Source organism: Papio anubis, chromosome 13 (assembly GCF_008728515.1).
Source record: "Papio anubis isolate 15944 chromosome 13, Panubis1.0, whole genome shotgun sequence".
Lineage (NCBI taxonomy): Eukaryota > Metazoa > Chordata > Mammalia > Primates > Cercopithecidae > Papio > Papio anubis.
The window spans coordinates 42,145,649-42,164,943 of NC_044988.1; the positions used below are offsets into that span (position 1 = coordinate 42,145,649).

The following is a 19,295-nucleotide window of genomic DNA, read 5'->3' on the forward strand; positions in this document are numbered from 1 at the left end:
AAGCAATGGGACTGAGTTCTGGGTCTTTTATGTGGCAAGAAAAAGGAAGTCTTCTGTGGGTTCTGTCCAAATGGGAGAGGGTGGAGATACAATAGATACACCTCCTAGGGGTGTTGTATCTGTGCATGCCTGGAGTTGGTGATAGTAACTCCATCTTGGTTATTATCCATGAGTGCCTAACTGAAACACACATGGTGGAGGAGGCTAAAACCGCAATGCTAATATCATGTTAATGACATTATAATGAGCTGGGTTAAGGATATTTAGGTTGATTTACTGTGCCTGCACCTAGGTTGGGACAGTCCCTTCTGAGCAGACCTCCTGGCACAAGGGGACGTTCTTAACTACATTTCTTCCCTTTAGTCACAGAGGCAGTGTGGGTGCTGTCCCACGGGTGTCCCTATGACTGTTGATCTTCCTGCTAGCTGCAGAGGTGGTGTTGCTGCTGTTCTGCAGGTGTTTCTATTACTGTTGTTCTTCTGCTGAGACCCTCCCTCTCTAATTGCCTAACCTAAATCCCTCCTCTCACTTTGTTCCAGTATTCTTAAGATTCAGACTCACATGTATTCTTCACTGTTGCTTCATGTCAGGCCTCATTGAGGTCTCTTTCCTCCCCTCTGCATGCCTATAATGTCCCAGGCCAAGAGTTTTTTGTGAGTCTGTCCTACGTAATTGGTCTAATGGCTGAGAGTGGAGAAGACAGTTGGTTCTGGGGTGTTCAATGTTGTCTTGCAAGGGAGAGGCCTATGCATCATCTCCAGGTAAGGGAGGAGCATTAGTCTTTGGTAGAGAGGAATGGGCTACTTGTGTAACCCCAGAAGATTCAGGGGAAGAAGGAAACTGAAAATTTTCAATGCATGTACCTGAATGTCTCCATCCCAAGTTTCAGGACCTTGTTCACAGCCAGTAATGAACCTGACCTTGACAGAGAAGACTTGCAGGGATTGAGAATTCAACTCACTATACTTTTCTACTTCCCTTAAGTCCTGGGCCTGACATTTAGCTTTTTCTTCCTGTGTTGAGAAAGATGAAAGACCATTTGTGCTGTATAGGAGGTCATCTGGCTTTACACTTCACCCTAAATTGGTGATCACACTCAGACATTCATTAATATTTCCAATATTTACCTTCACCAAAAGTCAGCAAATTTCATAATCCTCATAAGTACTATTAATATTTACCCTAAATCTCTCAAAGATAAGACATTCTGCCCACTATTGGGTTCATTCCACTTTTATTTCACCCCTTTTCAGCACGTTGAAAGTGGAACAGTTGCTCTGGTACAGCATGGGTGATGTCATTCTCACTTCTAGCCAACAAGTGGGCAACCCAGCAGAAAGGTTACTTTAGAATCTGCTTCCTCCAATCACATCTGGTACCAAATGTCTGTTTTAAATTCCCCAGGAACCCAACTCTGAAAGAGAGATTTTCATGCATGCAGTTTATTTGGGAGTTCTGTAAGGAACAATACCTGCAAGGGGGTGAGGGAAGCTGGATTGGGTAGAAGAAAAAGTCGAACTGCAATACGGTTGCAATAAACACCTTATTTGTCCCCTCAGGGAGCTCTGGACCTGGGATGGACATTCTAAATTGTTCTCAATTGAAACAAAGGAGCCAAATCTGTTTCAACAAGTCATCGATGTGGGCTGACCTCTGCAAGGAACCCAACTTTAGGCATAGGAGATTCCTTGGGCAGAGAATTCCTAGATTAGGACTCACCTGTGTTTAGTCAACACATCCAGCAGCTGAGCAAATGAGACTTCCTTAGAAGCAGGGGGCAGGGAGGGGGGGTAGGAAATTGATCTGATTAGCAAACCACTGCATCTACTACACTGTGCTCCCAGTAGCAGACAAAATGAAAGTACCATAAAAGTTGAGACGAGGGTAAGGAAACTTTGTATAAAAAATAATAAGGCATAAATATAGAAGAGCATACTTTTTGTGAGTGATAGCAAATTGTTTGGGTTATACTAAAAAATGCAACAAAAAAGTATACATGAAAGATGCCTAAAGTATAATAGGCATAAATGGGAAATAAGTCAATTGGGGCAGAGTTTGAAGGCATATGGATACCAGAGGAAGGAGTTTGGGCTTTATTTAGTAAACAATGGGAAAGTTTTTTGAGTTAAAGATGACATAAACTTGAATTGAAAATTAAATAAAACATTTTTCTGATTTGTCTAATTCAGTCTATTCATTGTTCAATTTCAGTTTACAACACATTTTTATCTATTTTAAAGATACTTCCAATACTATTCCCTCCTCCATTTCCTCTTTCTGTGTATGTTACATACACTGCACTCTTCCTTTAATAGCAGGAAAAAAGAACCAAGTGCCTGGCTGGCTTGCCAAAAAGAGATTTGCATAGAAACAGTCTACTAGGAGCAATATATTTGACAGTTTTCAAATAAGCAATAACGTGATGATTTTCATATTGTACTTCAATTATCTGAGAAGTATAAAAACCATTACTTGAGTCATTAAAGTTAGAATGAACAGTGGGGAATTCACTCTAGGAAGAAAATGTTTCTGTTGGCAGAATGCTGAAACAGTTAATCACATAATTATGCAACCCCTCATTTCTATTTAGCTAAACCTTATTTAAATTAAGATGACTTTTGCCTGTTGCCTCAGAATATCAACTTCTAAAGCAATTTGGTAGCTATACAATGTACTCTAACAGAGTACTTACTGATTTTCTATGTTTTCTACTTCTGCTTTTAGTCCAGAATGTGCTGACATAAACTCCTATAACTCCATCTCTGCTTTACTTGGGAACACCATGATAATCAGCAATTTCTACAATCTGTTTTCTAAATGGTAAGAAAAGTGGTATTTCAACACTACGTGCCAGAAAAGTAAAAATGCCACCAGGTTTACTTTTCCCTATTCTGTTTCTAATGACTCAAAGCAGAGTATTAGTCAGACTATCTTACAAATTCCCTTTATACTTTACATTTATCACTAAAATTCCACAGAACGTTTGCATTACAGTGTTTCACTCTGAAAAGTAGTTCAGCTTGCTGGTGAAATAAAACTTGCTGACACATCAGTGAGTGAAAGCCTACAGGAAAGGTGGTGGGAGTGGGGAGGCTGTCAGCGAAGTTAGCATGTCTTTGAAAGGCAGTCAAAAAAAAATAAATAAATAAACAGTAAGAAATGGTTGCACGATCCTCTGGACACTAAATGTGGTCTTGATCAATTACCAGGGGATCAGTGTTCTCTCCAGGGATGTTTTCCTTCACATGGACATACAGGCAGAGGCACACCTAAGCTGTACCATGGACATATGGATCTCATTTGACCATTATGACATCTCTATGAGCTAGGAAGACTCAGGATCATTCCACCATATACAGATGAGAATGGAACCAAAACAAGTTATACAAGATGGAATAATCCATACAAGCTATCCAGGATGGAATAATTCATAAGTAGCAACAGAATCAGTGTTGAGCCTAAGCCACCTGTTTTAAACTGTGCTAATTTCACCTCATCATACTCGTTCTGACTTTGAGAGCTCAGTTACTTGGTTGACCTAAATTGTAAGTTAGTAGAAAATACATATCTGAGTCTCTTCTGTTCATACCCAGAGAAAGAACTCTTCAAATAATGATTTGATGCTTTTGATTACATCTCAAATTCCAAGATCAGAAACACAAAAGCTGAATCAAACTCCCCAAATTAAAATTAAAGCCTTCACAGGGCACCATGTCGCCTATGAATTATTCTTACTCAATTGTGAATCTAATCACAATTTGAATATGGCACATTCTTCAAAACAGTTGGCCTGGAACCTTCAAAATCATCAGTGACATTGAAGACAATAAAAGGAGGTGACTGTTCTGGATTAATAGAAAAAAAATGGCAATTAAATGCAATGCATGATTGGATCCCAGATGGAAGGAAATTATTGGGGCAATCGGTGGAATGTGAAATAGGGATTTTACACTAGGTAATATTATAGTGATGTAAAATTGCTTGAGAGTGATTAAGGCACAAAGGAGAATGGCTGTGTTCTTAGAAGATATATGCTGAAGTATGTAGAGGTGAAGAATCATAACGTCTGCACATTACGTACAAATGATTCAGTAAAAATTATATGTCTATATGTATTAGACATATTTGTTTCATAAAATTATATAAATATTATACACATATATATTCATATATTTATAAATAATTTTATAAATATATTTACACACTATTATATAAAATGTATATATACGTAAATTAAATAAAAATTATATGCATATAATTTTATATAATATAAAATACGTAGAGAGAGAAGCAATTGTGGCGAAATTAACAACTAGCAAGTCTAGGGTGAGACATGGGTGTTCTTTGTATTATTCTCTTAACTTTTCCATTGGTTTGAGATGTCTCAACAAAGACAGTAAAAATAGAAATACCACAATAAGAATTTTTTCTGACTTGTTTAATTAATTTTATTTGGATTACAGTAACTTTACATAAAATTATTATTAATGCTATTTGAACATCTGGTGGGGACATTACACAGTGTTGGGTTTCTATATGACTGGGCAAAACTTACTTTAAGCCTTGGGATAGTTTTACTTTGTATTATTATTTCTAGCATTTCCTTTAATAGTAATAAAATAAATAAAATATGAGAATAATGGGGAATGAGAGAAAAAGGAAAACTAGAAAGAAAGGGAAGTGTATTTCTGTATTGTCACTGATTAGTTCCTTCTTTAGCTAAATTCAAGCCACTTTCCAAGTGTCATCTACATTTCAAGTGTCATCTACACCACCACCTACTACAGAAGGCCATAAATAAAGCCCCATATCTCCTTGTCTTTCTTTCTTCTTTTCTGTTCCTGGGATCCTCATCATCTCATTATATAGTTCATACGATATTGGGCAGGAAGTGAAGTGGTTAAAAACTGTCTCAAATCATTGTGATTGTGGAAACTTCGAAGGATCTAACCAGACATTTCTGGCCAGGTGTTGGTGGTGTTAGACTACACTTCCTCTTCCAGTGATCCCATAGCATTTTTTTTTTACCTCCATTCATATTCCTGGATGTTTTTATAACTGAGGAATGAAAAAAAAGGAAAAGCCTAGAAAAAAGGAGGGGAAGAATGGGCAAGCCTCTGACATCTATTTTGTCTTCATCCCTCTGGTCACAGTTTGACATCTATTATTAGATGCTGAAACTCGTAAGTTTTGCACTCTTCAGTGAAGAATATTTGGGTATTTGGGGGAAAAGGAGGGCACAGAAAAGGAAGTGCCACCAAACAGGAAAAAGAATGTTCTTTCTGCCTCTGTGTAGAACCAAGCACCCTTCTGGCATCATGAAGAAAGTCAGGGAGCACCCAGGGGTGGCACTGTGAGCAAAACATTGGCATTTCCAAGATATCAAAGTTTTTCCAAATAATTTCATAGGTAAAAGACAAGGACAGATGGAAATCAGAGGAAAAGATAAAAAGGAATGAAGACATAAGGATGTGGCTCTATCTAACAAAATGATCTGTAGGTACATGTAAAGGCTCCTTGTGTCCTCCTCTGCCAAGGTCCTGCCTTCATTTTGGAGAGGGCTAGCTACAAAACAAACCTTGGTGTTATAGGTAAGCCCCATGATCTTGTATAATGGCTGTGTTTTATTTTTAGTTCATGCTCCAACAGATATTTGCTCTTCCTACCAAAATAAACTTCCAATGCCCTCCTATCAACAGAAAGTGCAGGGAACAAACCCTGCTTGGAAAATGTCTCCATCTAAGAGCTGAAACACACTCAAAGAACTCTAATACGGACAGTAGGCCAGTGAGCTGCAGCTCCCACATACATTATTATTAACAAATTTAACAAGCATTCATTATTCGGCAGAGCATATGAGAAGGAAGAAAACCCCCCAGGGAAATTGCCGAAAAATCCTCCTTAATTAAAGACTGTACTTAGAGTAGTTGCAAAGTCAAAAAAGAAAGGACTTCCTAAGTTTACAAAGATGGGTCTCAAAGCAAGATGCTAACATACAGTGCACACATCCCAGGAGAGACAGAGAAACATGGAACGAACATGTTAGAACATAACCATAGCCAGAAAATAAACTCTTCTTTGAAAAGCAGTACAATATATGACCTAGGAGTTAAAAAAAAAAAAGGGCCTCTAAAAAGAGGCCTGGGTTTGAATTCTAACTCTGCCACCTTTCATCTATGTGACCTCAGGAAAGTTATTTAAACTTTTTGTACCTTATCAGGGGAACCAACCCCCAATATTTCAACGTAGGTCCTTTCTATTTTCCCTAAGTGTTGAGAAATAAAGAGAAAGAGTACAAAGAGAGAAATTTTACAGCTGGGACTCCGGGGGTGACATCACATATTGGTAGGACCGTGATGACGACCCTGAGTCACAAAACCAGCCAGTTTTTATTAGGGATTTTACAAAGGGAGGGGGTGTAACAACAGGGAGTAGGTCACAAGGATCACATGATTTAAAGGGCTATAAAGATCACAAGGCGAAGGCAAAATTAGAATTACTGATGAGGGTCTATGTTCCACTGTGCACACATTGTCTTGATAAACATCTGAACCAAAAACAGGTTTCGAGAGTAGACAACCGGTCTGACTAGAATTTACGAGGCTAGAATTTCCCAATCCTAGTAAGCCTGAGGGTACTGCAGGAGACCAGGGCATATTTCAGTCCTTATCTCAACCACATAAGACAGACACTCCCAGAGCAGTCGTCTACAGACCTCCCACCAGGAATGCATTCCTTCCCCAGGGTATCAATTACTAATATTCCTTGCTGGGAAAAGAATTCAGCAATATTTATCCTACTTGCACATCCGTTTATAGGCTCCCTGCAATAACAAAAACAGGGCTCTATTCTGCCCGACACTGCAGGCAGTCAGACCTTATGGTTATCTTCCCTTCTTCCCTGAAAATCACTGTTATTCTGTTCTTTTTCAGGGTGTACCGATTTCATATTGTTCAAACACACGTTTTACAATCACATTTCATACTGTTCAAACACACGTTCTACAATCAATTTGTACAATAATGGTCCTGAGGGGACGTGCATTCTCAGCTTACGAAGATAACAGGATTAAGAGATTAAAGACAGGCATAAGAAATTATAAGAGTATTATTAGGGAAGTGATAAATGTCCATGAAATCTTCACAATTTATGTTCAGAGATTGCAATGAAGACAGGTGTAAGAAATTATAAAAGTATTAATTTTGGGAAGTGATAAATGTCCATGAAATCTTCACAATTTATGTTCCGAGACTGCAGTGAAGACAGGTGTAAGAAATTACAAAAGCATTAATTTTGGGAACTGATAAATGTCCATGAAATCTTCAAATTTATGTTCTTCTGCCTCAACTCCAGCTGGTTCCTCCGTTCAGGGTCCCTGACTTCCCATAACAGTACATTAGTTTCCTCATTTTAAAAGTGGATTTAATAGTATCCCTCTCATGTCTTGTGAAAATCAAATGAGTTAATCTTTCTGAACAGTGTCTGGAACAGAGCAAGCACCAATAAATGATAGCTGTTATAATATATTAATTATTGTTGGTGACAAGTAATCCAGAGGCTGAGTCATCTCAAACATCACTTCTTTCTGGGGGGAAAAACTTAAATTACAGCAAGCTTCCCAGTGTCTTTCCTTTCCCCTTTTTGTTTATTAAATCTGACCATATATGCAAAATTGTACATTATTTTTGTCATGATCACTGTCAAATGAAGTTAAGACTTATGTTAACTGAACCAATACAGTTGAGTAGCACCATGTATAGAAATTTACCTCGATGGGGCTTATTCTTATCTGGGTGTTTGCCTGTTAAAATAGCCCTTAGGCACACCTCCATCATGACACCACATGAATAGATGGCCTCTTCAACTAAACAGTGAGCTCACTGATTCCAGGGCAATGGCCTTAATGAGCTGAATCTGTGGTACATAAGCCAACACAATGCCTGGCATTTGATAAAGCCTACTGGTTTTACCTCCTGTTGTATGCCTGTTTTTGTTATAAGCAATAAATGTAATATTGTTATAAACTTCAAGCAGCTGGAAAAAGCCAGTGAAAGTGATTATCTTGGGATCCTGCACTAATTAATGAAGGAATTACCTAGTGAAATTCTCAAGAACACAACTGCCTGGGCTGCCATCCTGTCCTCCCAGATTGATTCAAGCAGACAGGGGTGGAGCTCAAGCATTTGATTCCAATGTGCGGCCAAGTTGAAAGCTACTGCCTCCTACCTTTAACTGTATCCTCAATACACAGTGAACAGAATGATCATTTAGAAAATGTGGTCAATATGGATTCACAACAGCAACAAAGTGCACAAATAATCAGCTAAGATTATAGGGCAGCATTTAACAAATCATTGATCTGTGACACACTATAGGGGTTGTGAATGTTAACAAAAGGTACGAACCAATGACAGCTTCAGTCCTAAGGAAGGTGTTTTCAATTAAGATAGAGTACAAGGGAGTAGAAAAGGAACAATACAGTCATGTTAATATGGCTGACTAATCAAACCTTCTATTTTCAGAATTTAAAAAAATTAAAAATGTTTGTTGCTAGCTACATAGATAAATAGAAGAGTCCTTACCCTCTGGCAATTCAACCTAGTGAGGAAGCAGTCATGTAAAATAAAACAAAAATTAAAATGCAATATGTTATATGAAAGGAACATGTAAGAATAAACTACAACTTAAAATGTGCTCATCTTTTGACCTAGAAATCCCATCTAGGGAACTCTTGTATTGTAGTCTCCCCATACCTTGAGAAAATAATATAGAGTTATATGTTAGGATATTTGTAAAAGAATGTTTATGTATACATCATTATAGTAGGAGAAGAAAAGGAAAATAATAGAAAAAAAGAGAAAAAACATACATGTCTACTAATAGAAGCAGGCTGAATAAATTATAAAACATTTGTTTACAGAAAGACTGAGGTATATACATGCTACACTGGTTTTAGAAAAGCAAGTTCCAACATAAAGTATACTGCATAACCATATTTTTGTAAAAAGAAAATAAGAAAATATCTACATGTTTTTAAAGTTATTTATTTGTTGGAATAAAGACAGAAGAGTTTAAAACAAGTTACAAGCACTGAGTATGCTGGAGAAATCTGATTGGAGGGAGAAAGAGTACAGTCCATTTACCATTTTTTGAGTATACCTGTTTTGATTTTTTTTGCTTTGACAACAGCATGTATTACTTTTGTTATTTAAATAGCTGATAAAATAAATTAAAATAAGAAAATACATTATGATATTCTTTTTTTTTTCTCAGTTCAAGTTTAAAACAAACCACAAAAGATCAATGGGTTGATGCTCTCTACTGACACATCATACTATCAGTGGCCTCCCCACAACACAATTCAGGCCATCACTTCCAAAGGAAGAAAGGCTGGTCTCTCCAGGTGCCCTGTAGGAAAGGCCTACCTTGTAACACACCACAATTCAGCTGAATCTGAAGTCTTGTATTTTACTCTTGGAAAAAAAAAAAAAATACAAAGGAGATTTTGTTCTCAGGGGTTCCCACTGCAGCCTGGCACTAAAACAGCCCAGCACTCACTTCTGCTTGGAGAAATATTTTTTGCTCTTTTGGACATCAGACTTGATAGTATCACTGCCAGGTTTCCAGCCAGCTGGGCACACTTCCCCTTGTTTGTCAGTGAACTGGAAGGCCTGAACTAGTCTCAAAGTCTCATCCACAGAGCAGTCAACAGGGAGGTCACTACAGTGACCTGCCGAAGAATACCCGTATCATCAACGATAAAGAGGCCCCTGAATGAGATGCCTTCAACAGCGTTTAAGATCCCATAATCCTGAGCAATGGTGCACTTCGGGTCTGATGCCAAAGGAATGTTCACAGGTCCAGCCCTCCTTGTTTCTTAGGTGTGTTGATCCATGCCAGGTGACAGAAGTGAGAATCCACAGAAGCATCAATCACTCAGCAGTTGAGTTTCTTAAATTCTTCTGTACCACTGAAAGCAATGATCTCTGTGGGGCACACAAAAGTGAAGTCAAGCAGGTAAAAGAATACAACATATTTCCTTTGTAGTCAGACAGGCTGATGTCTTTAAACTGACCGTCTGACATAACGGCTGTGGCTTTGAAGTCGGGGGCAAGGTGCCCAATTTTAGCATTTCCTGAAGACATCTTCCTATCAGCAGTTCTCACACAAGCTTCTGAGAACAAACCACCAACACCAGGCAGGGAGAGGATACTATGATAGTTATTCTTAATGAGACATGAAAGCAATAATATTTTATGCTATATGACTTTCTATTTCAAATTAGTTGGGACTGTTGTGTAGACACCAACGGAATCAAAAACTATTTTATATCAGTATCAGTTCAGAGATAATAGATAACAGAAATATAAAACACGATTTTTAAAGGAATTGCATATGAGAGGAGGTGAGAACCAGGTTTGAAAACACTTTGTTTATTTTGGCAACTGGTGATTTTCATCCAAGATTGAAATCATACGGGTCTCCTTGTTCTTTCTTCCAAAAGATAATGTTGCACCTGTCTTTTTATCATGACTAAACCACTAAATTTATAATTGGTGTGACCAAAATGCACTGATCAGTCACACAAGAGTGAGGTATTCAAAAGCCACCAGAGACTTGCACAAACATTCTAACAATCTTCCTTTTTCAGAAGCCTCAGCCACTTCTTCAGCCCTGAGTGCCAGCAGTGGGCCAAAGAGGTCTCTCTTGCCAGCATTAGACTGAAGCAGTGGAGTACAGAGAACTCCAATTATTGTTCCCGGATACAGGTTATTCATTCTTTTTGAGAGTTTGTCCCCGCAGAGTGTCCTTAATTGTATACCAATTACTATCTAACTGGCATTCTTCAAGGTGTGGCTATTTTATTAAAGAATTTTAGTAACATAAATTACAAGTGTCTATTCTTGCCTCTACAGAATGGTTTTATATTTCATAACATTTTATAAGCTGATTTATTTACAATGTTAAATTTGTAACAGGAAACTTTATTAATGTGGGAAATACAGTTTAATTAATATACATTATTTCTTACACATTAGCATGACAATCATACCCCCTCAATGGAAATACATGAACACAGCCACAGCGCCCCCAATTTTCGAGCCCTCACAGGTTGATCTCTGTTGTTTGATGTTGCTGCTATGTGTTCTTTATTGGACAGGTTCTTAAAAATCAGAAGTGAGAAGTCCCACAATTAAAACTAGGTTACAACACAATGTATTATTAAAAGACAGTTATCATTTTTTCTTTACAGTAGTAATTTCTCAGTTTTTATTAGCCAAATTATATTGCCTTCTGGAAACTCCAGAGAGTAAGCACAATAGAATATTTCTAGGGAAATGGGGAACTTTCAAAAATATGGGCTTGGTTTCCAAGTTGAAGCCAAAGCCAATTTTATGAATTTAATTTTTGTTCTACAAGGTCATGAACTTACAGTAAAACCAAGGGCTAAATTTAAAGCAACATTGATCTTATATATGAATCTGGGTGAAAACTATGCAAGGCAAGGCAGTTTATGCTGAATTAAGCTGTGTTTGCAAAATGTGATAAAAAGCACTGCCGATTTTGGAACCCATTTCAATGGGTGTGCACTCATGAGGGTTAAGTCAAATAAAAAAGTCTGCCCAAATTTACTTTGGGGTGAGGCTGTCAGATTTCACACAGTTTTCATTGCCAATAGCAAGGATTTCTCAGTCAGAGTGGACCATAAAGTTGCCATTTTTCAGAACTGAAGTTTACTCTTAGAAGAAATTTAACATTAGAACAAAAAGCCAAATACCTATATCTAAAACCAGCCCAAAGAATTAACTGTTTCATATGTACAGTATATATTACACAAACATACATATGTACATGTATATGTTTATGTGTGTAGGACAGATATATATATTCTGTGTGTGTATATGTGTGTGTATAAATATATAAAGAGTGAGAGAGCCAGAAAGAGATAGACAAGAGGGAGATACACACACACAGACACACACACACACATCACTGGTTAATTATATTTGAAGACAATAAAAGAAAAAAGTTGATAGTATTTTTTTCCAGTAATATTGAGGACCAAGCCAGGTCTTTTCAAGTACATTATCTTATGAATCATACAACAATTATATGAAATAGCTATATCCTATTTATAGCTTTTTTTTTTTAAATCGAAGACAGAGAATTTCAGGGACTTTCATAAGAAATGCAGCAAAGCTGGGTTGTAAAATAAGGTACCACAACTCCATATCCTTTCTTCTAGCTTTTAACTTTGTATAAGTCAGTGATTCTGCTACTTAACTAAGAGGAATGGAATTATGAAAATACCAGTCTAGGCCAAATATGCATGTTTTTGATCCACTTTAAATGAGTTAGCATTTGAATAGAACACAGGACAAAGCTTAAGGAACAAATAAACAGACAAGACAATAGTGTATATTAAAAATTCAATTAAAATATTACACAAAAATTTAAAAGTAAATAGCTAGGGGGAAGAACTGTGCAGAAAAGAAAAAGTCACGTATGGAAGAGATGGGCTAGACTGTTCTGTGGAAAATGTGATGATTTTGTTAAGTTAAATTTATGGCTATTGCAGATTAAAAGAAAGAGAAATAAAAACAAACAGAATAACAGCTTAATGTTACAGTTGAATAGAATTCAAGTTATCCTGTAACAATTTTAATTTAAATATAATATGCCAACCTCTACCTTTAAAGCAAAATAAAAGCATATATAATGTCCCATTTTTCCACATAATTAAATTGTGTTCCATTATGTCACCAAATGGTTATTATGAGCCATATACATTTTACTGAAAAATAATCTGCACCTGAAAAAGGTAAAGTAGAATTTAAGGGGCTTAATCACATTTGCAGATATGTTGATTATTCATTCAGTTACAGTAAACCTTTGAAACCAAATATTATTTCAAAGTATAAGAAAAATATAATGGATGCCTATTTAAAAATTCCCACATAGGTATAACCCCTAATATTTTACCAATCCAAAAGCATAAAATCTTTTGAAATTACTTGGATTTGTAAAACTAACAACTTAGAGATGGCATGTGAACGAACCCTTAGAAGAGAATGAGTTTTAAGATGAGAGAAATTAGGGCAACATTTTCTCCAACTCCCTTATAAATGAATCTAGTATGTTACTCATACTACATTTTAATGGGAACATATTCAATAAAAGACATTTAATATGAATTTTTAAAAAATATTATAAACTATATACAACTTGCAATATAAAATATTGACTTGCTGCTTGGGTTAATTACATTTTTATAAATAAAATATAAGCTATTCATAAAACGAGAAAAAGGAAAAATGAAAATAACTTACAAATAAACTTATTAGTAGGAGGATGACAAGGGCTAAAACTATTTACTCCCATGCTACTTAATATAATATTAAAGTGTATACATTTCTTGGGGAAATGCATGTGGAAACATTTCATTTAAGGTGGAAGGGACTGTGGATATTTGTCCAGGGAGTGTGAAGAAGCTGGTGTAGGATAAGGAGGAAAATATATGTAGAGCTGTATTCAAACATTTGGGAAGCTATGCATGCAAAAAGAAATAGGCATTTTTCCCCTGAGCTCTAAGGCAGTGGTAATCAAACTTTAAAGTACGTAAGTGTGATGGTTAATTTTATGTGCTAACTTGCCTGAGCTGAGGGATGCCCAGATAGCTGGTAAAGCATTATTTCTGAATGTGTCCAGTGAGGGACACTTTCTGACTCATAGCTAGTGCCTTCTTTCTGTGTCCTCACATAGTAAAATGGGAGAGAGGTCTCTTTCTGGCCTTTTTCATAAAGGCACTAAGCCCATTCATGAGAGCTCTGCCCCTATGGCCTAATCACCTCCTAGTGGCCCTACCTTATAATACTATCATCTTGGGGGTAAGTACTACAGTATATAAATTTTGAGGGGATGTAAACATTCAAACCACAGCAATAGGAATCCTCACAAAGGTTGTTTACGATTTTTATTTCTGTATTCCACGCCTGGACAATCTGATTCCAAAGGTAAGAGTTGACATTTTTAAAAGCAGCAGAAAAGGTTGCAATGAATACGGTTGATAAATTAGACTCTACAAAAACCAGTGGGTTGAAGGTGTGATATTACATCCATGTATGAAAAGCAAGGAAAACATTAACTGATAGTCTATTTATAGTCCATCAGTTAGTCTGACAGTCTATTCATTCCTGACGCGGAGTAGATGCCTTACAGCCTCCACACACCCTCCCTTATTGATGATCACGTGCAGATATTCATCAGCAAAAACTGAATGCTCAATTTTTAAAATATATTCAACAATCAGACATTGATCATCAAGTTCACATCTATTCTCCTGCCTCTCACCTGGATTACTGCAACAGCCTCCTTACTGGTGTTCCTGATTTTACCATTGCTTCCCTGCAGTCTATGTTCAACAAAGCAAGGCAGAGATCATCCTAAAACATACGTCAGATCAAAACTGTACTCAGCTCAAACCCCCAAATTTTACCATGGTGTAGAAGGCCCCATATGTTCTAGCTTTTTGTGACTACCCTGACTTCATCTCCCTCTTCTCTCTACCTTCCAAGCAGACAGGCATATAGCTTCCTCACCTGACTTTAGTCTTTTCCTCAGGTGTCACTTTCTCAATGAGGCTTTTCTTGACCACCCTAGTCATAACTGCAATATCTTCTTCTCTGTTTTATTTTTTTCCAAGTTATTTATCACAATCTACACAATGTACACCATGTATTTCGTTAATTGTTTTCTTGTGTATCACCCCACACAGAAATGCATGTTTTATGAGGGCACAGATTTCTACCTGTTATTTACTACAGTATCTTCATCTAGGGGATCAATAAATATTTGCTGAATAGAAGAATAAAGCAAAACTTAATGTTGAACATGTAACTACATTTTTCTGCATATACATCAAAACTTGTCAAAAGCACAGCTGGGACAAATAGGTTTGGTAAAGGATTATTGCATTTCAATTAAGTTCCCCTGTTCTTGTAAGGGAATTTAGGAACATAGATGGATGAGACTTTATAACCTTTAAAGTCCTTTCCGGGGTTAAATTTTACCCCATCTATAAGCAATTCTCCCAAACAAATTGTGGCAGAGATGACTAATTACCCACCCTCCAATCCATACTGTTCATATACACCACATGCTATTTTCCTCTCCTTCTATATTAGTAGATTCTTTAGCTGAACACACGACCTCCGAGCTAAACACCACAACCCCCAGTTCCCAGACTGCTTTCCATTTTGATGTGAGGCATGTGACTAGGGTCTTCAAAACAGGATGTGAGAGAGAGAGTGTGTGTGTGTGTGTGTGACGGGGCGGGGGTGGGAGTGGGCTGTAAATTATATATAAGTAGTCCTTAAAATAAATGAACATACCAATGCAATCCTCTTTCCCATTTTACACTGGTGTGATGTCATCTTATCCTCAACCATTGGCTAAAGATAACACCTTAGGATAACACAGCCACAAGATGATAGGACCCTGCCAATTCCATCAAGCTACCAAATCTGCTGCTCTGGACTGTTACAGGAGACAGAAATAAAATAAATAAAACTCTCTTGTTTAAGCCAACGTTTTATTCTAGTAACCTAGCCTGTGTTGTAAATAATATATAGTATTTTCTTTCTTTCTTTTTTTTTTGAGATGGAGCCTCGCTCTGTCACCCAGGCTGGAGTGCAATGGTGCCATCTGGGCTCACAGCAACTTCCACCTCCCAGGTTCAAGTGATTTTCCTGCTTCAGCCTCCTGAGTAGCTGTGATTACAGGCACCTGCCACCACTCCCGGCTAATTTTGTATTTTTAGTAGAGATAGGGTTTCGCCATGTTGGCCAGGCTAGCCTCGAACTCCTGACCTCAGATGATTCACCTGCCTCAGCCTCCCAAAGTGTTGGGATTACAAGCGTGAGCCACTGCACCTGGCCAGCATTTTCATAGATAAAATAATCCTTGAAACTCTAAAAAAATAAAATTAAAATTCCAATATAAAGGTGGTAAAATTACGGCAGTAGTTCATTGATTTATTTAGAGGTGAGGGGTAGAAATCAAAATCATGTAGAAGTAGGAACTTTAAAAACATAACTTTATTAACTATTTATTTAATAAGCAGTCACTTTGCTGGGATTGTATATGCATATGTTATTCAGTCTTTACAATAACCTCCAAAGGTAGGTATTATCATATATGTTTTACAGGTAAAACAGATAATGCTCAAGACGTTTAGAATTTTTTAAGGCAGCACTGTAAGTAAGTGCTAGAACGAAGAACCAAAGTCTATGAGTATTTCTCATTTCTCAGTGTCTTTTCCACTCTCTGATCTTTAGATTTAGACAGATGCTTTGCTCCAGAGGTCTTTGAGAATTTTAAACAGTAGTAGTTGATTTACCACTTGACAAATACATCCCCAGTCTTTCTTCCTTGGAACGAAGCTCTGTAGAAGTGATTCAAAACCCTGAGCAATGGGTGGAATAACTATTAAGTTGAGGGCTAATCCCCAATTTGGACTTGGATTTCCAGAGTAAGATATTTAACCTGTCTGGACCTTAACCTGTTTGTCTAGTTCCTGCTGTAAGATAACTCAAATAACTGAGTCTGCTTAAATGAGCTACAAAAGCATTGGCATTAAGTGGAATTTGGTAACCCCAGACAGAATCCCCTTTCATTTGAGCAGTCTGGAGTCAAAAGCAAAATTTAAATCCAAAAAACACATACACAGTCCGGATTCAATAATTCCACAGATGTGGTTACAAAGTAGATTCAAATGTTTATGACTTTTTTTCCTGGCTAGGAAGAAGGGAACTCATTCAAGAAGTTTAACAAAAACAACAAAGAAACTAAAGGCACAGTCTTAAGGCATTTACATTTATGTATGCACATATATGCATACATATATACATATACATCTATACATCTATGCATATGCATGTATAACCTGGCCAATTCCCTGCACCCACATAGACTGTTGTCACCCAGCCTGCAATGAACTCTGGTGGATCATCACTGCACTGTGTGCTCAGCGGCCTTCAGACCTGAGACAACTCAGTATTTGGGACATTTGGACATTTATCTCTTGAATCTGGAAGCCTTCCATATTGGCAAGAGCTCAACCTCAGTCTGCTGAGAATACTGACAAAGTGTAAAAGACCTGAATTTTTAGATAGCTGTACCCGCCAACACCTTGGTTTCACGTGCAACACAGAGTGGAGTCTATGGCCTTAACATTTGGCTGGAGAAAGAGAAATACTTTTCTCGTTAAACTCTCCAATTCATCATTATGGCCCTCATGTCAAGGCAAGATTTTTCTTCCCAGGCTATTATTAAGAAAAGTGTTGCACCTGGTTTCCCTGGTTTCTCCTCCTGTCTCTCCACTTTCCTCTCCCTCCACCCTCCATAAACATGGACAAAGATTTTTGGTCTCCTCTAGATTATACTAGACAAGGAAATATTTGGGAACAAGCTGAGGGGACAGCTGTACAAGAATAACGGACACTGTGATTTTCTTCCCCATGCTATAAATAATAAGATAATTTGCATCATCTTCTAAAACTACTTTTTGCATTTATCCAGAGTTTGGAGAATGTAACTTACTCTTTCATTTCCATTCAGTGCTGTGTTTCTATTCATTCCATATTGCTATAACTTTGAGGTGTTCTTTGATTCATATGTTAGATATCTATCAGACAAATCTATAGTAAATCATTTTCTGCCTCATTCTAGATGTGAGCTATTATATGTATTTACAGCAACTAAAATTTGTTAATAAGGGAAATCACAAAGATTCTCTGACAATTAATAAAGTACGTAAGAAAGGTTTCCAGAGTTCATTTTCTCTTTAGGGATTTTGCTTTATCTTGCTTATTATATGCATGTGTGTAGGAAATGAGAAAGTATTCCATGTGTACTGTTGGACATATTACTGTTAAAGGTGAAAAAAGTTGTAGTATATGTAGCCAATGGATCAAATGTTTAATAAGCATTTTTCTGGATCTTTCAACTTAGTATTTTTTTAAGTTTCTTGATAAATATAGTAAATGTGACTGGATGGAATCCTTTTGTTTAACAAAAAAAACAAAAAACAAAAAACAGCAACAAAAAAAGATACGCTTGTGGGAAATGCCCAGATAAGATCTTAAGAATTCAAGTATTTACCATAGAGATGTATTGGAGTATATTAGAAAGAATATTCTGTGTGAGATTTAAAAAAAAAATACTATATACAAAGTGCCTTGTAGATGGTATGCTTTGCCTGACATGTATTATTACAAACTCTTATTTTTAAAAGTAGGCACAATCTATTTAGACATCTGCATCATATAGCTATATCTGAGTTACAAATCACCTTAAAACACAGTTGCTCAAAACACCAATTGTGTACTATTTTTCATGAGTCTATGGGCCACCTGTGCAGTTCTCCAAACCTAGTCTTGGCTCAGCTAATAGCTGGGCTTATTCATGCATCTGCATTCAACTGATAGGTTAGCCAGAGGCATGCTGATCTAAGATAGCCTGAGACACATGACCTGACTGCTCCACATGATCTCGCATCCTCCAGCAGCTTAGCCAAAGCTTATTCTCACGGCAAAAGCAAGGGTCCAAAGAGTGAGTGCAAATTTAAAAGGCCTTTGGGGCCTCAATCCAGAACTGGCATGCCATCACTTCCATTATATGCTTTGGCCTAAGGGCCTAAGGAAGTCGTAAGTCCAGCCTAGATTTAAGAGGTAGAGAAACAGACTTCATCTTTGAATAGGAAGAGCTGTAAAGTTAGACTACAAATAGCTTGGACACGGGAGAACTGATACCCTTGCTTTTGCCATGAGAATAAATGTTGGCTAAGCTGCTGGAGGATGAGAGATCATGTGGAGTAGAGTCAGGTCATGCATCTCAGGCCATCCTAAATCAGCATGTCTCCAGCTAACATATCAGTTGAATGCAAATACATTTGTTGAGTTCTTGGGTTGTAGTTGTTGCCTGCCTCATAGCTACTGCTTTCCTGAATGTGTCTGACAAACCCATAATGCACAGGTTAGAGATGACACTTTTGAACATCAACAGGAAGTATGCTCAAGTATGTCAGAGTATGGCATTGTCTTTTACATGGAAATATGTATGTTATCTTTTATATTATCTTTTACTTTCTGTTAATTCTGTCTTTAAAGTTGATGCCCACAAGTCCCCAATATCTAGACCCACAAAAAAGTATAAGAACAAAGAGAAGTGAATCTCCTACAGCTAACTTTATCATACAGGGGAGGCTGAGTCAAGAAACTATAATTCTTCAGGAC

At 37.2% G+C, this 19,295-nt stretch overlaps 1 pseudogene across 1 annotated transcript; it reads right to left on the minus strand.

Moving 5' to 3' along the window:
• Positions 1–9,028: 9,028 nt before the first annotated feature.
• On the minus strand, positions 9,029–12,737 carry LOC110741425 (annotated as a pseudogene). Its single transcript, XR_002517596.2, has one exon. The product of XR_002517596.2 is annotated as a peroxiredoxin-1 pseudogene (transcript).
• Between the last annotated feature and the right edge of the window lie 6,558 nt (positions 12,738–19,295).